The sequence below is a fragment of the Danio rerio genome, chromosome 2 (genome assembly GCF_049306965.1).
Source record: "Danio rerio strain Tuebingen ecotype United States chromosome 2, GRCz12tu, whole genome shotgun sequence".
In the NCBI taxonomy this organism is placed as follows: domain Eukaryota; kingdom Metazoa; phylum Chordata; class Actinopteri; order Cypriniformes; family Danionidae; genus Danio; species Danio rerio.
In genome coordinates this window covers 18,864,907-18,888,383 of record NC_133177.1, presented here as the reverse complement: position 1 = coordinate 18,888,383, position 23,477 = coordinate 18,864,907, and the positions used below count along the sequence as shown (strand labels likewise).

Below are 23,477 nucleotides of genomic sequence, written 5' to 3'. Positions count from 1 at the left end.
TCCTGTCTCGTGTTTTATTTGTCCTCTACAGCAATGCTCTGTCATATAAGTCTGTTGAATGCATTTGTATGCAACATGGTTTGACAATACAGTAGTCGAACAAATAAATAGTTATAAATGTACCTTCATAAGTCAACATTGGTGTTATCTTATGGTTGTTTCATATTTATTATTATGTTTAAAACCAGCAAATTATACTATATATTTAACATGTCATAAACTTACTGTAATTTAAAATTTGCCAAATAAAATGTCCTAAGACAAGAATGGGTGTTTTGGTTTTATGTCAACCTACTGTAGGTTTTAGGTTGACTACAGCAGGCATAGGCTACATCCATCATAGGGAGTTTTTTTAATGACCCAAATCAAGAAAAAACGTCTCTTACTCAAGTACTTTTAGCATGCAAAAGTCAAATTTAGTTATGTAAAATACAGTTTCCAACAACTAAATTTTGTCATGTGAAAAAGACCAGTGTGGTGGTGAGAAAAAAGTAATGTCAAGTTATATATATTTATAAAAGAAGTTGATCAAGTTGTCATAATATTTAGTCATTAGATTATGTGACCGCTAGATGGCGTTCATTTCTAAGGAGCGTTACCCTGTACTAAAATGGCGACTCTATTGACGCATTCCTTCCTATATACAACATCAGGGTAGGCGACATCTAACGTATATAGCTATGGGCGCTAACTAGTATTCACGTCGTATCATGCTTAACTCTTTTTCTCCTTTTACGCACTTTGAAAGTCTATTGTGAGTTACACAATGCAGCATTTAGCTCGCTCGTAAACATCGCTTATGTCCTCAGGTCACTGTCTGAGCAGAAGTTTCATCATTAGCCCTGACTGTCAGATGCTCTTCATCTCAGGAGCTGTATTTTTAAATGCTTGATAACAGATATAAGGTGAGTTATGGCTGGAGTGGACGCTGCCAGACGGGCTTTCATTCATTTTGGCATGACAGGAGAGAACAGGATATTAGTGACAGAGAGAGTCCACAAAAACTGCTCTCCGGTTGCATTTCATTTGATGAATATTATCTTTTAGAGTTTCGAGTCATGCCTCAGGTTTTTCCCTCATGTGTTTCTCGTCAGATTTGTCGTAGAAAGGTGAGAAATGTTTGAGTTTAAGACATATACTTAAAGTAATGTATAATCTATGAGATGAAGTTAAAGATATTTGTGCAATGCATTTATTTATTAATTATATTTATAAATATATACATTTATAAATTATTTTTTGGCATCTGCTTCCACCTTGTGGCAACAAAGGGAAGTTTTAAAAGTCACACGTTTTATTCATTCTGAAAGTTCTTTACCTGCTGACTCATTCATAATGCAAACCGTTATTTTAATTGTATATATGTATGTATAAATGTAAATGCATGTCTAAATATTAAATTAAATTATTATTTTTAATTGTGATTTGTACAATTTGAATGTTTTTTTGGTTTATTTTTATAAATATAAATTCTATGAATATACATTTATATAATATAATTACACATATTATAAATTCTTTTAATATTTCTATATAGCTTTATTTAGTTAGTTTTAGTATTTATTTATGTATGTGTAGGTCTATATTTTTAAATAAAATATAGTTTTTAAAATTTTTGTAATTTTATAATTAAATAACAGCTAACTTTTTGTTATATATATATATATATATATATATATATATATATATATATATATATTTTTTTTTTTTTTAACATTTAATTTTTATTTTGTATAATTAATTTTTTTTAGTTGTCACTTTTAACAGGTAATATTTCATCTAGTACTTATATTTTAATAATAGTTTTCATTTCTGTCAGTAACATGTATAACGCCTTCATAACAGATGTCATGATTTTTCTCACAGTAGTCTGAACCAGCTGATTCAAATGTTATCGATTGAATGGGCATTATCAGTGGTCATCAGCTAATAGATATGGGCTATTAGGTGCCTTCTGCACCTACTGGTAGGCTCAGAAAGCTGTTATCATCCATCCACATGGTTAATTAGCTTTAGATCACAAACGGCTGCAGCCGGAAGTTAACGAGAATTATTTATATTATTTATTAAATTTCCCAATAATTATATTTTATTAATGCCTACCCCTACCTTAACTGTCACAGTAATGTAAAAACAGATCTGGAGTCTTCTCTATTAGTATAGCTGATTAACAATGTGAATGGATGATAACAGCCTTCTGAGTGACATTTACTGCTCGGAAGGCCCCTACTGGCCCATATCTATCAGCTGATAACCACTGTTTAAGATGATTGAAGCAGCTGACTGGACATGGTCAAACGACATTATTTGACCACACTAACCAGCCAAACGTGGGGTCCCATATGTGATATGGCACTAGACTTTTAGACATTTTAGAGATGTGTAATAAATGAATGTATGATGTGGTTTTATGTGTCTTTGGCAGCGAGAAGAGGCTGAATCCGAAGCCTGAGAAGAAGCAGAGAAACAGAGGATCGAACGAGAGAAACACTTCCAGAAAGAGGAGCTGGAACACTAGGAAAGAAAGAAGGTAAAACAAAAGTTCACCAATCAAGCTAAACACAGCATCACGCTCTCTCATTCACACACACACACATACGTGTGCTGGCTCGCTCAGGAGCGATATTGTTAGACCGCCCGCTCCCGTTTAAATTACACCAGTTACCGACCGCTCCCATGCTTTATTCGGAAATTTATTCCCACGCCGCACGAAATCTGGTACAGTCGCGGGAATGCAGACCTCTAATCTGGCATTACGGTGGCTCAGTGGTTAGCACTGTCGCCTCAAAGAAAGAAGGTTGCTGGTTCGAGTCCCGGCTGGGTCAGTTGGCATTTCTGTGTGGAGTTTGCCTGCTCTAAGTGTGTGTGAATGAGTATCTATGGATGTTTCCCAGTACTGCTTTGCAGCTGGAAGGGCATCCAATGTGTAAAACATATGCTGGATAAGTTGGCGGTTCATTCTGTTGTGGTGACCTCTGATAAATAAAGGGACTAAACTGAAGGAATATGAATGAATGAATTTTTTAAAAATTGTTAAATATTGCACTTTTAGCAGATGAAATTTTTTTTAGCAGATTTAAAATTCACAGGAGGGCTCAAAATTTTGTCTTCAATTGTATTTGAGATTTTAGTTCAGTACTGTTGGTTTAACGCTTGTGTTTACATTTTTAGCGTCTGCAAGAAATCATGAAGAGGACTTGTAAGAGTGACGCAGGAGCACAGGTGAGATGTGTGTGTGTGTGTTTCATTAAGTCTAAATTCATCTTAAACACACTCAATGAAAGAAAATTAACCTGGTTTATTAATTTCTTTACAGAAAGATGTTAAATATGGAACAAAATCAATGCCTAAAGTCTTGAATTAAAAAGCTTGTTGAATATCACAAACTGAAAAAAATAATACACTGTATTAACAAGTTCTTGCATTTTAATGACTTGAATTCCAGGGTTTGTATTTTTAGGTCCTGAAATTTAACATATCTGTATATTTAAGCTTTGAATATTTCAACGAAAAATATTTCAAACACGTTTTCATACTTAAAAATTCAATAATTCATATTCAATTTTCAGATTTCACTTACAAAATATTCAATACCCTTTAAAAATACGATGTATAATATTCAAAAGGTAATTTTCAGTTCATTTTATTTCAGTTCAAATATTCGCTTCCATAAATTCAGTGGATCAAATTCGACTGTTAAAATTCAACATTTCATCCGGGAACTGCAGGAAAAGCAATAGACTGCAGATTGAAGATCGCCAGCTGCTCTAGCTTTCACCAGCAGGTGGAGATAGAATAATGTAAGATTTTTAACCCAGTAAACAGGCGAGAAAAAGCCTATTAAAGGCACAAAAGTAGCATTTAATATTAATATCAATGCCTTGGACATTATAAATGATAAAAAGTATGAGTAAAATGAATATGATGTTATACATTGTCTATCTTTATTGACTCTTTCTTCCATAGACGCAAAGTATTATATTGACAGCTAAAGAATATAAACGTAAGAGAAACAGGAGAGGAAACATTATAATAATACAAAATAGATAAACATTGACAGGGCTAAGAACAATTACGAACAAAGATATTCAAAAGCAGAGAGATTTTATGAGAATGTCACACAAAACAGTTTACTTGGAACTGTTAAACAGTGTTCAGGTATGATTTAAGGCTGGTTATGGATGGGGCGTGTAATTTAAAATAATTTAACATAACGTGCGAATGCATTAAAGGAGCGTCTTCAGTTATTATTTAAACGCAGCTATGTCAGTATTGGGATAGGTTATATAATTTCATTATTTAAATTATGATTGTTGATATTAATATTTTATGACATGTATTTGGGCTATTGCGCTTAAATAAGTCATCCGTGATTCTAAATTAATATTTCTATTTATCCTTTGTAGCTATCACTTTGATATCGTCTTTCTCTTCTTTTTTCCTATTTTTTTGTGGTTCTGCCACGGTTACGTTTGCAAAATGTCTTTAGTTTGTACTGAATATTGCTTTTCCACTAAAATAGAGACGAAGCAGAAGGAAAATGAATGAATTGATGAATGAATGAAATGATTGACGTTTTTATGCATGTGCGGTGCGGCTTGCTCACGACAAAGACGAACGAGTGGCCGCGAGCTCCGGTGGCCGGTCAGAGCCAGCGCCGCATATCAAACTGGTTAAGAGATGCTGCATGGCTGCCCATATGATAGGAATTCTTCCAAAGTTTCAGATAATATCTGGGCTTGTGCATAATAATGTAAAATAAAAGTGAAAGTCATGACATTTGGCCAAGCATAAGAATAGCCTACAAGAGTGTTTCGATTATCATGACATGTCATGCTTGGGATTATATGAATAATACCTCGCTGTTTACCATTTCCGAAAGTGGAGCTGACGTCGGCGCGAAATTGCTTGTATAATTGTAAAAAGAGTGATGAATATTAATGGATTTCTTATATCTGTCATTTCTGATAATATAATTGATTTAACTAGTGTGAGAGTATCCAACACTCATTTAGCAAAAATGCATCCAGAATCCTAAACCAATAACTTTGTCAAACAAAAATTATGATTTTATAGGCTAATGATTTTTTTTTTAAAACAAGAAAAAAGAAACTATTAGCTACCCTAGCAATTGTTTATTTAAATGATCATCTCAAAATATAAAATAAAAAAATAATGGTTTGACTTTGTGAAATCATAAAATACACTTGCAGAAAAGAGTTAATAGAATAAATGAGCAAATACATTCTCTCCAGTAGATGGCGATTAAAGCTCAGCAATAATCCCATGATTTGCAGAAACCACTCAACCACGCATGTCAAACCACGCATTCTAAACATTAATCTTATGAAACTAGCTGAAGTGACAACTATATTAAATTTAAACCAGTTTAAATAAGTTTATATGTTTAATAACTGCAAAAAAGATCAACATTGCTAATCATAAAATACAAACGGTTGCTGAAAAGTTATAAATAATGGTTTTCTCATTTAATACTGAAAACAAATTAAAGTCAGTTATAACTGCCTATTATCAAACCACAGGCGACTCATTTTATTACTTATAATTGGCTTCGACATTGCCACATTTGCGTTAATACATTTTTCTCGCCTATAGGCTACATAACAATAAAACAATATTCTGGACAAACTAAGACATTTTGCAAACGTTTAACCATGGCAGAACCCCAATAATTAGAAAAAAGAAGAGAAAGACAGGCAGAGTGATAAAAAGGATAAATAGAAATATTAATTTAGAATCACGGATGACTTATTTAAGCGCAATAGCCCAAATACATGTCATAAAATATTAATATCAACAATCATAATTTAAATAATGAAATTATATAACCTATCCCAACTGACATAGCTGCGTTTAAATAATAATTGAAGACGCTCCTTTAATGCATTCGCACGTTATGTTAAATTATTTTAAATTACACGCCCCATCCATAACCAACCTTAAATCATACCTGAACACTGTTTAACAGTTCCAAGTAAACTGTTTTGTGTGACATTCTCATAAAATCTCTCTGCTTTTGAATATCTTTGTTAGTAATTGTTCTTAGCCCTGTCAATGTTTATCTATTTTGTATTATTATAATGTTTCCTCTCCTGTTTCTCTTACGTTTATATTCTTTAGCTGTCAATATAATACTTCGCGTCTATGGAAGAAAGAGTCAATAAAGATAGACAATGTATAACATCATATTCATCAAAAGGCGGTTATGTGCAAGTAACAGCACCGGTCCGAGCAGGGAGCGAGCCGGCATGGGAGGCAAGCTCCGATAAGATTGCAGAACAACGTCTGTCACTGGATCCGAGAACTGAGATTTACGCGATCACCAGCTGGCTTCCGTTACATAAGGGCAAATATAGATGACTAAAACCTCATTTACTCATTTTACTCATACTTTTTATCATTTATAATGTCCAAGGCATTGATATTAATATTAAATGCTACTTTTGTGCCTTTAATAGGCTTTTTCTCGCCTGTTTACTGGGTTAAAAATCTTACATTATTCCATCTCCACCTGCTGGTGAAAGCTAGAGCAGCTGGCGATCTTCAATCTGCAGTCTATTGCTTTTCCTGCAGTTCCCGGATGAAATGTTGAATTTTAACAGTCGAATTTGATCCACTGAATTTATGGAAGCGAATATTTGAACTGAAATAAAATGAACTGAAAATTACCTTTTGAATATTATACATCGTATTTTTAAAGGGTATTGAATATTTTGTAAGTGAAATCTGAAAATTGAATATGAATTATTGAATTTTTAAGTATGAAAACGTGTTTGAAATATTTTTCGTTGAAATATTCAAAGCTTAAATATACAAATATGTTAAATTTCAGGACCTAAAAATACAAACCCTGGAATTCAAGTCATTAAAATGCAAGAACTTGTTAATACGGTGTATTATTTTTTTCAGTTTGTGATATTCAACAAGCTTTTTAATTCAAGACTTTAGGCATTGATTTTGTTCCATATTAAAACTCCAACTCAAGTGAATGGCAGAGTCACTGACAGCGGTAAAAACTCTATTTATAGTACTGTGAATATAGAAAAATCACTCTTTTATTAATATCATGTAAGTAGGATTAAAATAAAAATATTCAATGTTGTTTTTCTCTCGTCTTGCAGTAATATAGAAAAATCCATCAGAAGCTCTTCATAGTGGTGATCCAGTATGAGTGGCAACTCTGATCCAGTGCAAGGATGAACAGAGAGCAATGTTGGCCTACTGGGCCCTATTTGTTCTTAAATCTACTTTAAGTGTATAAATGAGACAAAATATTGTGCAAAAGCTGGATGCTGTCAAACTGTTTTCCTCCACGTGTTATATTGAAAGCACTCATGCTAACAGCTAAATCCTTCACTGTGCCTGATGCATCATGCCTCAAGTGTCACTGCCCTCCAGTGGACAATTATGATATGGGAAATGAGGAACACTTGCAGTTTTTAAATCAGTTTAATGGTTTTTTATTATTTGACTTAATGTTGAATTAGGTAAAGCTATTAACATTTTTGCACTGGTGGATAATAATAAGGTTGTACTGCTTAAAAATCAAAAAAAGAATCAAGCGACAAAGAGAGAGAGAGAGAGAGAGAGAGAGATTTCTTCCATGGCCGCCATCGAGTTAGGAGCATGGTTCCTGGCGAGCCGTTAAAAACTTACAATAATGGCTTGTGCCTGACCGTCTCAGTCTACTCCGAGAAAGAGGGACATCTGGAAAAATGTGGTTATGGCAGCAGTGTTCAGGGCTCCCATAATTCACCCTGATATTGTGAAGTTTGTGCACACCAACATGCGCAAGAACAAGTGCTAGCCCTATGCTGTCAGCGAACTGGCTGTTCACCAGACTAGCACTGAGTCCTGGCTCACAGGACGCCCAGATAGCATACAAATATGGGCCACATGGTAAATGATAAATTTAGCCAAAATGATGGAGGACAAATGTAGCATGGTCATTTAGGGGTAATCTGGATCTAAACCTAAAATAGCTCACACATGTAAGTGCAAATGTGGCCCAGTTATCTTAAGACAAGTGTTGGCCACTTTTGTCAAATATTTGACACAGTAAGCTCTGGCTATTGCGGTTGTAAGCCAATTGTGGCCCAGAGAAGATATGGCAAATGTAGCCCAGTTATCTTTAAACATATGTGGCCCACTTTTGGCTAATAATCGGCCCAGCTATCCTAAAACTAATGTAGGCCACTTTTGACAAATATTTCAATAGTATCTGGATGCAACCTTTATGATGCAAGCTGAGATTGCATCACTCAGCGATGCAATGTCAGACCCAATGCACTCAATGGAGTTAGTGACGTCACTGTGACGGGTGGGGATAGGTGAGAGCATTAAAAAGGGTTGGATGCAGGCCAGATTGCACTGCACGGAGTCTGCAGCCAGACCCCTCTCAAATATTTGGCACCTTTGGCTTTGGCTAGTTATCTTAAAACAAACGTGGACCCCATAGACTAAAGTCACCATCATGGAGAAAAGTGTTTGCTTTAGTTGGGCTCATAGCCCTGAACCTCTTAATATGAATTTTTTATTGGGCTGCTGTCAGGGCCGGCGCGTCCATAGAGGTGACCGAGGCGGCCGGCTAAGGTAGCAAAATATAGAGGGCGGCGTTGCCGACGCTACCCTCACCACCCGCGGCCGTTATATCCGCGTCTAGGGCGGCAGACTAGAGAGGGCGGCGTCCGCGACACTACCCTCACCAACCGCGGCCGTTATATCCGCGTCTAGGGTGGCAGACTAGAGAGGGCGGCGTCTGTGACACTACCCTCACCACCCGCGGCCGTTATATTCACGTCTAGGGTGGCAGACTAGAGAGGGCGGCGTCTGCGACACTACCCTCACCACCCGCGGCCGTTATATCCGCGTCTAGGGTGGCAGACTAGAGAGGGCGGCGTCCGCAACACTACCCTCACCACCCACGCCCGTTATATCCGCGTCTAGGGCGGCAGACTAGAGAGGGCGGCGTCCGCAACACTACCCTCACCACCCACGCCCGTTATATCCACGTCTAGGGTGGCAGACTAGAGAGGGCGGCGTCTGCGACACTACCCTCACCACCCACGGCCGTTATATCCGCGTCTAGGGTGGCAGACTAGAGAGGGCGGCATCTGCGACACTACCCTCACCACCCGCGGCCGTTATATCCGCGTCTAGGGTGGCAGACTAGAGAGGGCGGCGTCTGCGACACTACCCTCACCACCCGCGGCCGTTATATCCGCGTCTAGGGCGGCAGACTAGAGAGGGCGGCGTCCGCGACACTACCCTCACCACCCGCGGCCGTTATATCCGCGTCTAGGGCGGCAGACTAGAGAGGGCGGCGTCCGCGACACTACCCTCACCACCCGCGGCCGTTATATCCGCGTCTAGGGCGGCAGACTAGAGAGGGCGGCGTCCGCGACACAACCCTCACCACCCGCGCCCTCAGTTATATCCGCGTCTAGTGATGCATTATACCCTGCGCTTTCACTTGAGGGTTGAGAGTGGCGCGACCGTCCTTTGCCTAGAGCGGCAGTTCAGCTTGCTCCGGCCCTGTTTGCTGTAACTTTTAAGAACTTTGCTTGAAAAGTTTATTCACTACAGCAAACAAGCCAAGTAAGAAAAAAAAATTAGGTGAGGCACAATCTGTGATGAAATATTATAATTCACTGATGTTAACCAATGTTTTAATCCATTAATAAACGTAACGTGATAACGTGCTCGCACATGCCACATAATTTGAAGGTTTATAAGCTAAAAAAATATATATGGTACAACTTCTGCTCACAGAGACATCAATAATCAGCATATGAACCTCAACAATGGTGACAATTGACAAAATGAACAAAACTCACAAACATCACAATAAGGAGACTAAAAGTGACAAAATCAACATTGTCAGCATAAACAGCCGAATCAACAGCAAATAATAAAAACTGGACCATCAATAAGCTAAAGAATGTATTCATACTGGAATGCATGCTGGGATTTTTGTACTGGTTGTACTCTACTGCCACACCCAGCAAGTGTAAGTTGTGGGCCGGATCTAGGCCAGAATAAAAGCAAACTGTGGCCCAGAATAGGCTCAGTTCTGGTTCATTTGGTTGAATTCTGGCTGACATGTGGAATGTCTATGGCTTAACTGTGGCCCATATCTAGCAAACAGGAGTGGATCGCCTTATTGCCATCATTGCATGTGGTATGTGGGCTGGATTTGAGCCACATGAATTTTGCTATCTGGGAAAGCTGTTACCCGTATCCGCCGTGTGCGTGATGATTGGTACTCATCGCTCCAGCCTGGATGCTTTCGAAAATGTGTTGTGGTGGACACATGTTTGCTCCCACGAAGACCTAGCGTCGTTGGCATCACAGGGTCAATGTTAATCAGAAGCGTTATGCCAAGTGCTCTGCCCAGGCTGCTTCTGCTCTGCCATTCCTTGTCATGGCCAAAGTTCACAGCATTAAGGAGATTCCTGAGGTCCCACCCGTTGTTGATAATAAAGTTGAAGGATACAAGAAGACAAAGAAAGCTGCGCTTCTGTTGAAGAAGCTGAATGCATGTAACGACATTAAAAAGGTTTATGCCTCTCAGTGTATGCATGCCGGTAACGGTAAGATGAGGAACCGAAGGCGTATCCAGCGTAAGGGACCATGCATCATCTACAATGAAGACAACCGAGTGACACAAGCTTTCAGAAATATCCCTGGCATCACACTGCAGTCTGTAAGCAGACTGGACGTGTTGAAACTCGCTCCAGGTGGTCACATTCTGCATTTGGACAGAGGGCACTTTCTGCAAACTGGATGACCTCTACGGCACTTGGCGCAAAGCTTCCTCCCTTTAAGTGGACCACAACTCCCCCATGCTCAAAATGAGCATCACAGATCTGCAAAGAATCATCAAGAGTGAGGAGGTCCAGAAGGCTATTGGTCCAGCAAACCACAAGATTAATCGCAGACTGTTCAAGAAGAATCGTCTGAAGAACCTCAGAATCATGATGAAGCTCAACCCATACCCCAAGACAGCCCGTCGCCGTGCTATCATGGCACACAACCCTGATGTCAAGGTCAAGATGCTGAATCCCAAGAAGAGGGTTGTGAAGAAGACCAAGGCCAAGAAGGCTGAAGCTACTCCAGCTCAAGCTTAGGGTTCATAAACAAGACTGTGGAGTGCACACATGATTTTCAAAATAAAACAACTGAGGACAATTAAGGGGCGACGCAGTGGCACAGTAGGTAGTGCTGTCGCCTCACAGCAAGAAGGTCGCTAGTTCAAACCTCGGCTAAGTTGGCGTTTCTTTGTGGAGTTTGGAGGTTCGGTACAGGTGAATTGGGTAGGCTAAATTGTCCGTAGTGTGTGTGTGCATGTGTGAGGATGTATTCCAGAGATGGGTTGCAGCTGGAAGGGCATCCACTGCATAAAATGTGCTGGATAAGTTGGCGGTTCATTCTGCTGTGGCGACGCCGGATTAATAAAGGGACTAAGCCGACAAGAAAATGAATGATGAATGAAAATTAATAAATGTGTACATTTTAATTCACTGCATACAATTTAAGCATTGCCATATTCCATTGGTTGCCATCTGTTAAATTCAGAGAGAGAGAGAGAGAGAGAGAGAGAGAGAGAGAGAGAGAGAGAGAGAGAGAGAGAAAGCAGCAGGTGATGTATTGAAAATGCAGCTGTTTGAGTTGAAATTAAGCTCTTTATACATTTTCTGCTCTTTTTAAAATTTCTATATTTCATTAATTTATAGTGTTATACACAAATGTTTTAAAGTACTAACATACACACTGTATCATTGTATCAGAAAAAAACACCAACATAGGTGTGAATGAAAAAATTAAATATGACAAATCAATGTTCGTCAACTTTTCTCACAAGCAGAGAAACACACTTAATATATCGAAGGTGCTCAGTGTCATTCACAGCTATTAAACACCACCATTGTAACGCCTGTTTCACACCGCAAGCGTCAGCAGCGCGTGAGCAGAGCGTGAGCAGCGCGTATGACGAGCAGAAGCAGCACGCAGGCGTTTGCCTTTCACACCAGCTGCGTATGTAGCGCGCAGCTCCTTTGCAGCTGCTGCAGAGTTCAACGTATCTCTGTTTATTCTGTCTAGTTACCTATGTCTCTCTATATACAAATACACTTTTTAAACTTTTCATCTGCAGCAAGCCCTGCGGCAACTGTGGTTTCTTTAACCTGCAAATCTTTACAAATTTTATAGATCAAAAAGTGCTGTATGCTTCTCAAGCTCTATTGGAGTGTCTACAGTCAGAAGACAATCGCATGTGATATCATGTCATTTGTTTTTTGATTGTCAGGTTGCTGTAGGCCTAGTTATAATGATATTTATACAATATAGTTATAATGATATTTATACATGATCAAACTAGTGTTACTTTCTCCGCTTCAGTGATGTCCAGCGGCAGAATAACAGCTCGTTAATTCATGCTCGTGCAGAGGATGTGACGGACAAAAGTAATTAATGCATGCCCTTCTTTTACTTATTTTCATGTTGTCAGGTTCATAATGCAAACAGCTCCCGGTAGGAATAACTCGAGTGAACATAAAATAAAGCCGATTAAAACTTTTTTGCTATGCTTGAGCTGCACAGCACACAGCGAGCTCACATCATCCAGCATGCGTGTCGCACTACACTACCCACAATACACTTTGCTATGGACTACAACTTCCCTAAATATTCTATTTCCCCTCTCCTGAAACACTAGCGTGCAACTTAAGCAAAACTGATACTACAATTGTTTTACATTTGGGTTTTGTAGTTCGGGGCCTTAATAAATGTTTGTTGCCGTTTTTAATCGTTTAAGTTCATTTGATTGACTATATATAAATCATTCGACATTATCAACACATTTATTGGGTAAAATTGCTACTTTTTAGTGTCGTTTTGGTCATTATCAATGCACTGTCACTTTAATTGAGCATGAGCAGCGCGGCAAAAATAGACCCAGCGCCGAAACTATCGCTGCACAGCTGCTCACGCTCTGCTCACGCGCCGCTGACGCTTGCGGTGTGAAACAGCCGTAACACAAATAATACAGTATTGCATGTAACAGAAATTAGCTCATTTTATGAATATTAATAATCAACAATAACGGTTTATTCTTAATTATTAATATTCCGGCTTAAGCTTCAGTCAATTTGGTCAAACAAACATATGATTGTATATGATCCTGCCCGCGCAACCAAGCAAACTCTCAGATTATCAATATTATCCCAGCCGGCACACGACCGACCTTCAACGTTGAAATATGGTTGAAATAAGGTCAGACGTGTTTTGAACGTTGAAATAATGTTGATAGAACGTTTAATGTTGAACGGTTGAAAAACAGCCTGCATATGACAAGGCTTCAACGTTGAAATGTGGTTGAAAATACGTCAGTAGTTGCTTTAATGTTGAAACAATGTTGAATGATAAATGGTTGAAAAAAGTTACAGAAATCCTTGTACAAATCAACGTTGACATTTTTTTTATCATGATCTGTATGTTGAATTAACGTCATGGCGTCACCCAATATTCAACATGTTTGGTTACCATGGTATCGGAGGACTCGGCGCACGCGGCCGCGCGCAGCGCTTCACTTCATTAATTACGAACACCTGACCTGCAGTGCAGCAGAATTCAGAGGTAAGCGTGTTTTTAGATGCTTTAATGTTTTATTTACCCCCCGATTTTGTTTTCCACACAGTGTATCTTAAATGTGACTTGGTGTAGTGTTTCGAATTTTGAAGCATTTAAAACTTTCCAGTTTGGTTTGTCTTGTTTGCGCTCCGGTGACGCGCAGCTAACCTCGAGGTAATGTCACATGTTTAACGTTAGTCTAAATGAGCGTTTTTTATGGCAAATTCAAAGCGATAAACTCCAAACGCAGTTTAAAGTTACTGAGCAACGTTATAAAACAATATCCTTTTTATACGCTGTATAATTAGTGTTATTATTACAAAGTGAACTGCTTTCGTTTCACTGTTGTTGTTGTTTTTGCTTTTAGACATGTAACTTAACGTACTCCAGAGACGCAATAACTTGCACAGCATTGAATGGAAAAGGCTTTGTCCATGTAAGTTTACTTTTACTTTAACTAAGCTATCTGTTAAATCTTCTTGGTGCTTTGGTTGGTGATATTCTCTTTCTAATCTGTTTGTTTATTGATTGTTAGGCTATGTTGTGATATTATATTGTTATATTGATATTATTATTGTGAAATCATGTTGTGATGTTATACTATGTGACAGTATTGGGGAACAAATTTGTATTTAGTAAGAAATTAATGCTTAAATTACACTTTGTATAGTAGCAGATAAGAGGTGTAATGGGTTTTAATTTTCTGGAAGGTCCAGTTGAGGGGCATCAAGAACACGCAGATGGCCTAAACCTGTGTCAGCCTGGACAGACTGCAGTTCTGCTATTCCACGCCAAGGCTTTTGTATGGATGTCTGACTACTACTGTGTTCTCTAAAGGTATTACTGGAGCAAAACAACAGCACCTGTTACAGTGAAATTTGTATTCATAAAAATAGTGATACATGTGTAGCAGGTCCAGTACATGTGATGTCATTGAGAAGTTGTTTTTATTAAATGTCATTAAAACAAATAAATAAACATGCTATTTAAATAAATATTAAAAACTTGAGGATTAAGATGAGAAATGAAATGCATCATCTGTCTTGCGAAAGGGGTCTACTTAAGAATTCTGGTGTTTTCCAACTGAAAGGGATAGTTCACCCAAGAATGAAAATTTACTCACATTTTACTCCCCAAATGGTTTAAAACCATTATAAGTTTATTTTGTTGAACAAAAAAAAGAGGCTATTCTGAAAAAAAAACTAAAAACCTGTAAACATTGACCTCCATAGTAGAAAAAAATACTATAGAAGTCAATGGTTATAGATTTGCAGCTTTCTTGAAAATATCTTCTTTTGTGTTCAACGTGGTCAGTAAATGACGACTGAATAAACATTTTGAACTATCCCTTTAATTCTCTGTCCTACATGAAGACTTTTGTAGAAGTGCTACTCCTTCTAGAGTTTTTCTCAACCATATGTCTAAAAAGCTTCAAACAGCTTTTACAGTACATGTAATGGTTTACAACAACTTGTAATTATTAGATGTGTTGAATGTTTCATGATTCTTTACTGCAGCCTTTGTTTAAAAAAAAAAAAAAAAAAAAAAAAAAAAAAAATTGAGAATCTGAAATTTGAATTCTGGAAATGCTGGCACCGGTGGCGGCGAAGGGCTTCCTGACGACATCACACCTAATTCTTCACTTCTCTTAGTTAGAAATATTCAGATGGATGACTCAAAATTATTGAGTGTGGCGATTATTATAAGACAAATTTGGATTCAATAAAAAATAAATATTTGAATTTCACTTTGTATAATAGCAGATACCAACTTAGTTGTAACCTCGTATTTCATTTATTGCAGGTTTTCTGGAAGCTCCATTTGAGTTCATCAAGGACATACTGATGGCCTAAACCAGTGTCAGCCTAGACAGACAGACAGACATCTATTGCAGTTCTGCTACACAAGACCAAACTCTCTGCTTTTGTATGGATGTCTGACTAGTACGATGTTCTCTAAAGGTATAACTGGAGCAAAACAACAGCATCCGTTACAGTGAAATTTGTGTTCATAAAAGATAGTGATATATGTGTAACAGGTCCAGTACATTTGTCATAAAGGTTAAATCACAATAAGTATTGTAAAAATAACTTGTTTGCCTTTGCCACAACAGGTCATGGTATGTGCATACTGCTCGTAGTAAACACACACGCTGATCTCATGCGGGAGAGATATACGCAAACACATTTGTATTTACTGTTTTGTTTTGCCTCACTAAAGTGTTGTTGGAGCTTGGTATATTCACAGTTGAAATCACTGAAGTCACATGGAACGTTTTGACAATGTGTTTTGTGCCTTATCTTGACAATGACCATCTTGGGACCATTGCTGTCTGTAGAGGATGAGGAGCATTTAATCTAAAATATTTTAGTTTGTGTTCTGAAGATTAACAGGTCTCTGGGATGACACAAGTAATTAATAACAGAAACTATATGAACACTTAATGTGACATGTAATAGTGAAATAGTGGTCCTACATTCACAAATGTGAGCCATTATTATAAGACCCCTATGAACATGCAATTTTTATGATACTAATAATAATGGAATAACTAATTGCTATTACTGTTGTGTTTGTGAGAGAGAATCAAACCATATATTCTACACATTTTCTTGATGATTTACTGAAATATTTGTCTACATGTTCCACTGTCACAGGTGCTCAGTTTTGCTGCAGTAATGCTAAACACAATAGATGTACTTTATGCAAAAAAAAACAACAAAAAACTACTAAATATTTAGCATGCAGACCTGCAAAGTGAAGGAGTAATGTCAGGTTTAGATTATAGCAGGAGTTTTCACTATTGTGAAAGTGAAGCCATTCATTCACAATGAATTGGAATAGCAAACCTCATTATTGATTTTGTAGGAAACTCACCTGGTGTTTGAGAAATAAATATGTATTTAACTGCTAGACGGATATAGATGTTTTAGTGTTTTACACTTGATTCTTTGTCCCCAGTGCCATCTTTTACCTCAAGTGTTTCTCTCAACCTATAAAACCTCAAACAGATGTAATGTATTTCACTTGTGATTCTTAGTTGTGAGTGATGTTTTTTTTTTACTGCAGCCACTTTAAAAATGGGTATTTTGTAAACTTTGTAAACAGAATTGTATTTTGGAGACGGTGATGGTTGAAGCGTAGTTTAGTTACTTAGTTTAATTTAGTTAGCATCTGTCTTTCTGAAGACGGTAACACTTTACTAAAAGGTTGTATTAGTAAGTGTTAATGTATTTACTAACATGAACAAAGATCAATGAAGTATCTTTCATATAAAGAAAGTACAGTTCATGTCAGCTCAGTGCATTAATGTTAACAAGCATACATTTTGATTTTAATAGCATCGGGACATATTTCAATAAATAAAATGATTAATAAATGCTGTACAAGTATTTGTTCTTTGTTCATGTTAGTAAACATTAACTAACTTTAATTCATGAAACCTAATTAAAAAGTGACTATTTAATTGTATGCCTTTTTCTGTATTTGAGTGTACATGTATAGTAACCTGCATGGTTTTAATGAACTATGTATGCTGTAAATGTTGCTGTATATTTAGAATAAATGAAATAATGAGGTGTGTATTAAATAAATTGATACACAGGCTAAGTTGTGTATTTGTGTCGTGTATTTTTAATTAGTAAAAATTTGTTTGCTATATTTATGGACTTTGTGTTGTATGTAATTTCTATTTAACTTGCGTTGAAATGTATGACGGTGAAACAACGTCACGGTATCAACGTTGATCCAATTTGCAAAATCGAAAGGTAATTCAACCTTCATTCAACGTCTACAAAACGACCACAATTCACCCATGAAGAAGGTAAGAGTGAAACAACGTTGTGATTTTAACGGTGAATCACCGGTGGTGGTCCGACGGTGAAACAACGTCACTATATAAACGTTGATCCAATTTGCAAAATCGAAAGGTAATTCAACGTTGATCCAACCATAGACCTGACGTTGATTCAACGTTGAATCACCGTTGAAATGCCGGCTGGGATAATAATAATAATAATAATACATTTTATTTAAAGGCGCCTTTGTAGCAACTCAAGGACACCGTACAATCAACAAGAGCAATAAAACAACAAGATAAATAATAAAATATACAGAGCAATAGTGCAGATAAAATTAAGTATTAAAAGCCATCTTAAATAAGTGGGTTTTGAGTTTTGATTTGAACAGTGTAAGGAAGTTAATATTTCTGATGGCAGGTGGTAATGAGTTCCATAGCCGCGGAGCATAGCGGCTAAATGCTCTGTTGCCCATAGTGGAAAGGCGAGAAGAGGGAACAGACAAGTGGAGGGAGGAAGAAGATCGCAGGGTGCGAGAAGGAACAGAAATGTGGATGAGGGCAGACAAATATGGAGCGGCAAGATTGTGGATGGCTTTGAATGTTAACATCAAGATTTTAAAGTCAATTCGAAAATGAACAGGTAACCAATGAAGCTGCTGCAAGACAGGGGTAATGTGATGAGAAGAAGGGGTTCTGGTGATGATACGGGCAGCTGAGTTCTGGACCAACTGAAGCTTACGGAGAGATTTTTGAGTGAGACCAAAGAGAAGAGAGTTGCAGTAATCTAAATGAGATGTGACAAGGCTATGAATGAGAACAGCAGTGGCATGAGGGATAAGAGAAGGGCGGAGACGGTTAATGTTGCATAGGTGGAAGTAAGCAGACTGGGTGATGTTATTGATGTGAGAATCAAAGGATAGGGTGCTGTCAAGGATGACACCCAGACTCTTAACCTGTTTAGAGGGATAAATGGAACAGTCGTCAATTGAGAGAGAAAAGCTGTCAGTTTTGGAGAGTGTTGATTTGGTACCAACAAGCAAAACCTCAGTTTTTGAACTATTTAGTTTGAGGAAGTTAAGAGAGAGCCAGGACTTGATTTTTGCTAAGCAGTCTGTAAGGGATGTAGGTGGAAAACAAGAAGAGGGTTTGCCAGAGAGATAGAGCTGGGTGTCATCCGCATAGCAGTGAAACTGTATGTTATATTTACGGAGAATATTACTGAGTGGAAGGAGATAGATGATAAAAAGTAGGGGCCCCAGGACTGAGCCCTGAGGAATACCCGAAGAAACTGTAAAATGCTGAGAAGTGAATGATTTGAGTTGAATGAACTGAGTGCGGCCAGAGAGATAAGATTTAAACCAGTCAAGTGGGGTATTGATGATGCCAAGAGTGGATAGTCTATTGATGAGGATGCTGTGAGAAATAGTGTCAAAGGCCGCACTCAGGTCTAGGAGAATGAGAATGGATATTAGTCCAGAATCAGCTGCCATGGGAAGGTCATTGGTGATTTTAATCAGGGCAGTTTCTGTGCTGTGGAGTGGGTGGAAACCAGACTGGAACTGTTCATACAGGTTGTTCTGAGATAAGTGGGATTGGAGTTGCATCGCTACTATTTTTTTCAAGGATTATACAAATAAATGGTAGATTAGAAATAGGTAGTAAATTATTAAAATTAGATGGGTCTGAACCAGGTGTTTTGAGTATAGGAGTAATTGCTGCAGTTTTGAAGGAAGCAGGAACAGTTCTAGAAGAAAGAGAGGGGTGAATAATGGCTGAAATGAGAGGGATGAGAGAAGGGAGACAAGCTTTAACTAGAACAGTGGGGAGAGGATCTAAATGAGTGGAAGATGACCTAGATTTGGAAATAAGATTAGAAATTTCTGAAGTTGTAGGGAGTTGAAAAGAGGAGAATAAAATCTCAAATTGTGGAAGTTCAGACGTAATGCTCAGAAAGGATTGTGAACCAAGATGCTGGTGAATATTAAAGATTTTTTCATTAAAAATGTCACAATAGATTTACAGAAAGCTGTTAAGTGAAGGTGAGATGGTAGTGAGTCTGGGGGGTTAGTTTTAATAATATTAATAATATTAATTATCAACAATAACAAATAATTTTTAATCATTAATATTCGGGATCAATTTATTGTTAATTTGATCAAACAAACATAACCAGAGCCACCCCTCTTCCGAGCGGACACGGTAATGATCTATTCATTTAGAAAAAAGGGATTATTGCTACTTCTTGTGAAGTAGATTAATCATTCATAAGTTTTAATCAACTTATAATAGCTAGGCAGGGGAATCTGTATTTCAGTCACATTTTCTCGTGAGGCAAACAATACAATTCATTTGATTATTATGGGATTTATTGACTAGTCAGACAGATAACGAACAAACGCACAAACATACATTAAACATAGAACAAAGGTAAACCACATGGAGATCGGCTATACGGGTCCATAAAGCATGTAACAACAAAGAGAAATAGAGAGATTTCAGATAAAGAGTGACAAAACTTTCAGTTCCACACGCACCATTAAAGATCACCAAGATTATAAAAACAAAAACACCTTTTTTGATAAAAGGGGTACAGCTTATTTGCATAACTAAAAATACCAGGACTTTCATGTCTGGGGTCTCTCTTTTTATGCGAGTCTCTTCCATCGTGATGAAAAGTCCTTTGATGTCCTTCTTGATGCGTTGAGTTTGTAATACAGTTCGGAGGAACACGATGGCAAACTTTAACTGAGTTTACATTGCCGGAAAGAAAAGAAAACGTGGCTGGAAAGTCCAGGCGGCGTAGAAGAGCTCCTTGCCCCTCAAAGGGGCCACCTATGACGAGTTCTTTGTTCGGACTACCCTCTAGATGTTGGGGAGCAGACCAGTTATACCTGCGGGTCACGTGACAACCTATTCAGCATTCTTGACCAATGATTTCAGGGCAAAGTTTAAGCGCAAAACCTCTCTTTGTCTCGAGGCTGCTCATATGCAAATTTGAGTTATCCGCCTAAAGCATGCGGAGAGGCATTAATGCAGGGTATTAAGGAATGTAAGCAGTGCAAGTTATTATCTTGCTCTATGCATCATGTGTTGTGAAATGTCAAATGCAGTCCAACAACACCAGACATGGACAGGTACATCAACAGTAAAAGGTACATTACAAATACATCAACATAATTCCCACACTTACATTATTTAACTAAAAAGGGCCTAAAGCAGGGGTGTCAAGCTCAATTCCTGGAGGGGTTGTACAGGTAGGAAAGGTCATAAATGAGATACAAAGTTTGCAAACATAACATTTTAGTTTTGTGCTGGTCCCTGATTTCTCAGTCCAATTCCTATTTGGACTAGTGTCCTTGTAGGTGTGGGGATGTGTGTGTGTGTAAGAAAGGAATGTCTTTGAAGCTCCTGGCCTATCTCTCCAGTCTCTCTGGATAACGTAAAGCCTAGTTCACACTACAGGATTTTAAACATCAGCAGATCGCTGTGCCGTTCACACTACATGACCTGACTTTGTGTCTTTTAATCTCTGTGGTGTTCACACTACGCAACACTCCGTGAACGATCCACAAGAGGGGGGTCACACACTACATGATCTGACAACAACTCATTCCCCATCAGTTCATTCAAGCTACCAAACCACAGCCAATGAAAATTTGAGGGAGGAGTCCTCAGAAAAAGCTGAACACTATTGGCTGCTTGTGTGCTGATTACATCACTGACAGCGTTTAAAGCTTTGGAGAAAGCATTTAAAAACATCGTCAAATCAGCTGATTTATCGGCGGATTAATCACTCATCTGCAGGTTCCGGTGGATAGATACACAGAGAGTTTTTAATTTTTGTAATTTTATAACTCTTTGAAATAAAACTAACATATCTATAACACCCTGCCGTTTTCTAACTATCAGTGTATTTCTTTCTGACATTGTTATTTATTTTATTACAAAACAGTAAAGAACTGAGCATTTCTGCCTTAAATTACCATATTGGTCAAAATGACTGCATGCATGTCTGATACTTTTCACTGTGACTTTAAATATGTGTGCATTTTCTTGCCTAGCAACTTCCTGCTAACATAAACAAAACTTTCTGATGGCAAAAACGTCAATTTACTTTAGTTATCTTTAAAAACAGCATATTATGTGCTGTGAAATAGCTCCTGTTTGAAAGTGAAAATGAAAGCCAAGACCTTTAAGTGTTTTAGTATCTTAACTACTTATTTATAGGCTGTATTACCAAAAAAATATTATATTTTTAGGGTAATGGTGTCATTAAATATGATGCCAGACATTCAAAGCTTAATTTTAATATCTCAATAATAGCTTTGAATGTAAATACGTTGTGACAATATGGCGTTTTATATAAGACCGGTCAGAATGAGCAGTATGATAATTCTAAAAGTTACAGAATTCTAGTTCCACTGTTAATATATCCTCCTCTCATGTCTGTGCTAACGCAGAATGAAGCGAGTGCACCGATGCCCATTTTGACCAATCACAGATGTTTCTGCTGAGCTCCTGAACACACAGGCACGCGGCTCATGCTGATATGCTCTCTCATTGGCTGCAGCTCGTCACTACATCTGACCACACGTGGGGTTGAGTCGGCCGACTGCTCTGGAATATTTAGCATGCTGAATGTTGGATTTCCGTCTGCGAGGTGTCGGCGACGCGTCAGCGAGCCTCGTTGATGCGTTGTTCAGTAGTTCACACATAAAGAGCGGCGAGCGCCGTGCACCCGCAGATTTCTTCCCGATCACAGCCTGATCTGTCGGCGAGCTCGTTAACTTCCAAATCGGGCTCAAATCAGGCTTAAAATCCTCTAGTGTGAACTAGGCATAAGGTGTCGCAGATACCCAGACTTCGTGGAGCCAGGAGTCGTAAAACCCACGCAAGATACTCCTTGATAAAATCAATAAGTAATTTTATCTGTGGACTGTACGCTACATGCAATAAGCATTTTAAACCAAATTAGATCTAATAGAAAACTCAGATGTATGGGCGAAGCAGTAGTGCAGTAGGTAGTTCTGTCGCCTCACAGCAAGAAGGTCGCTGGGTCGCTGGTTCGAACCTTGGTTCAGTTGGCATTTCTGTGAGGAGTTTGCATGTTCTCCCTGCGTTTGCGTGGGTTTCCTCCAGGTGCTCCAGTTTCCCCCACAGTCCAAAGACATGCTGCAGGTTAATTGGGTAGGCTAAATTGTCCGTAGTGTATGAATGTGACAGGCCGGCTGGAAAGTGTAAAAAAAAGTCGTCACATGAACAATACTAAAATGGCTTGTTCCAAAGAGCCGACCCTGCAACCATACGGGACTAAGGCCAAAGAAGAAGAACTCATATGTACATTGCTGATACCAAAATAAATAAAAATTAAAAGAACAACTGTAATGCCAACAAAAAGCATACAATTTTAAGTGTCCTGACCTGCAGAGAATTCTGTTGCAATGTTAGTTTTTAACCATTAGAATTACAGCCATTTTTTCACAGTGTTTCCTTTCTTTTTTGCCATTTAAGCAGTATTTAAAATTACCAATCCACCTACATGAAATGAAAAGGCTTGTCATTTTCCCCGTGCTCTTAAGATTTACTTTAACAAATAAATGTATTAAAATAACAAATAAATGCATTAAAATATACAGGGGTAGACAATGAATCTGAAATGTACAGTGGCCAAAAGAGCTTAACATGCTGCAATTAATGAAAACATATGAAATGACAAAAAACACCAGCAAATAAGATAAGATCTTCATCTGTTTGACAGCATACATGCTGCAAATTCTCGAAACGCAAACACATTTAAAAAAAAAAAAAAACGCACTGCAGTTTCATACAACGCAAACAACTTACGAAAACGCGCTGCATTTTCTCACAATACTTTAAAACTGCACGAAACACAATGGAAATGTTTCAAGAGGACCCTAACACTTGACAGACCTGCTATTTAGGCTATATGGTTATTTAGACTAATAAAATACAAAAGACCAGGGAATCAGGATGTTAAAATAAACAAACAAAATTAAAACTCACTCTT

At 37.9% G+C, this 23,477-nt stretch overlaps 2 long non-coding RNA genes and 1 pseudogene across 2 annotated transcripts in view; all 3 read left to right on the top strand.

Annotated features, from left to right (window-relative positions):
• The first annotated feature begins 815 nt into the window (after positions 1-815).
• Positions 816-23,477, top strand: part of LOC100002071 (uncharacterized) — a 30,633-nt gene continuing 7,971 nt past the window's right edge. Inside the window, exons 1-2 of the long non-coding RNA XR_012391299.1 lie at positions 816-905; positions 2,426-2,530. This is a non-coding gene — a long non-coding RNA (uncharacterized lncRNA). The remainder of the gene's footprint in view (positions 906-2,425; positions 2,531-23,477) is intronic.
• On the top strand, positions 7,617-11,215 carry LOC103908676 (large ribosomal subunit protein uL4B-like; annotated as a pseudogene).
• LOC101886306 (uncharacterized) lies at positions 12,727-17,309 on the top strand. Its single transcript, XR_223174.4, has 4 exons — positions 12,727-13,656; positions 14,018-14,086; positions 14,361-14,487; positions 15,454-17,309. It is a non-coding gene; the product is annotated as an uncharacterized lncRNA (long non-coding RNA).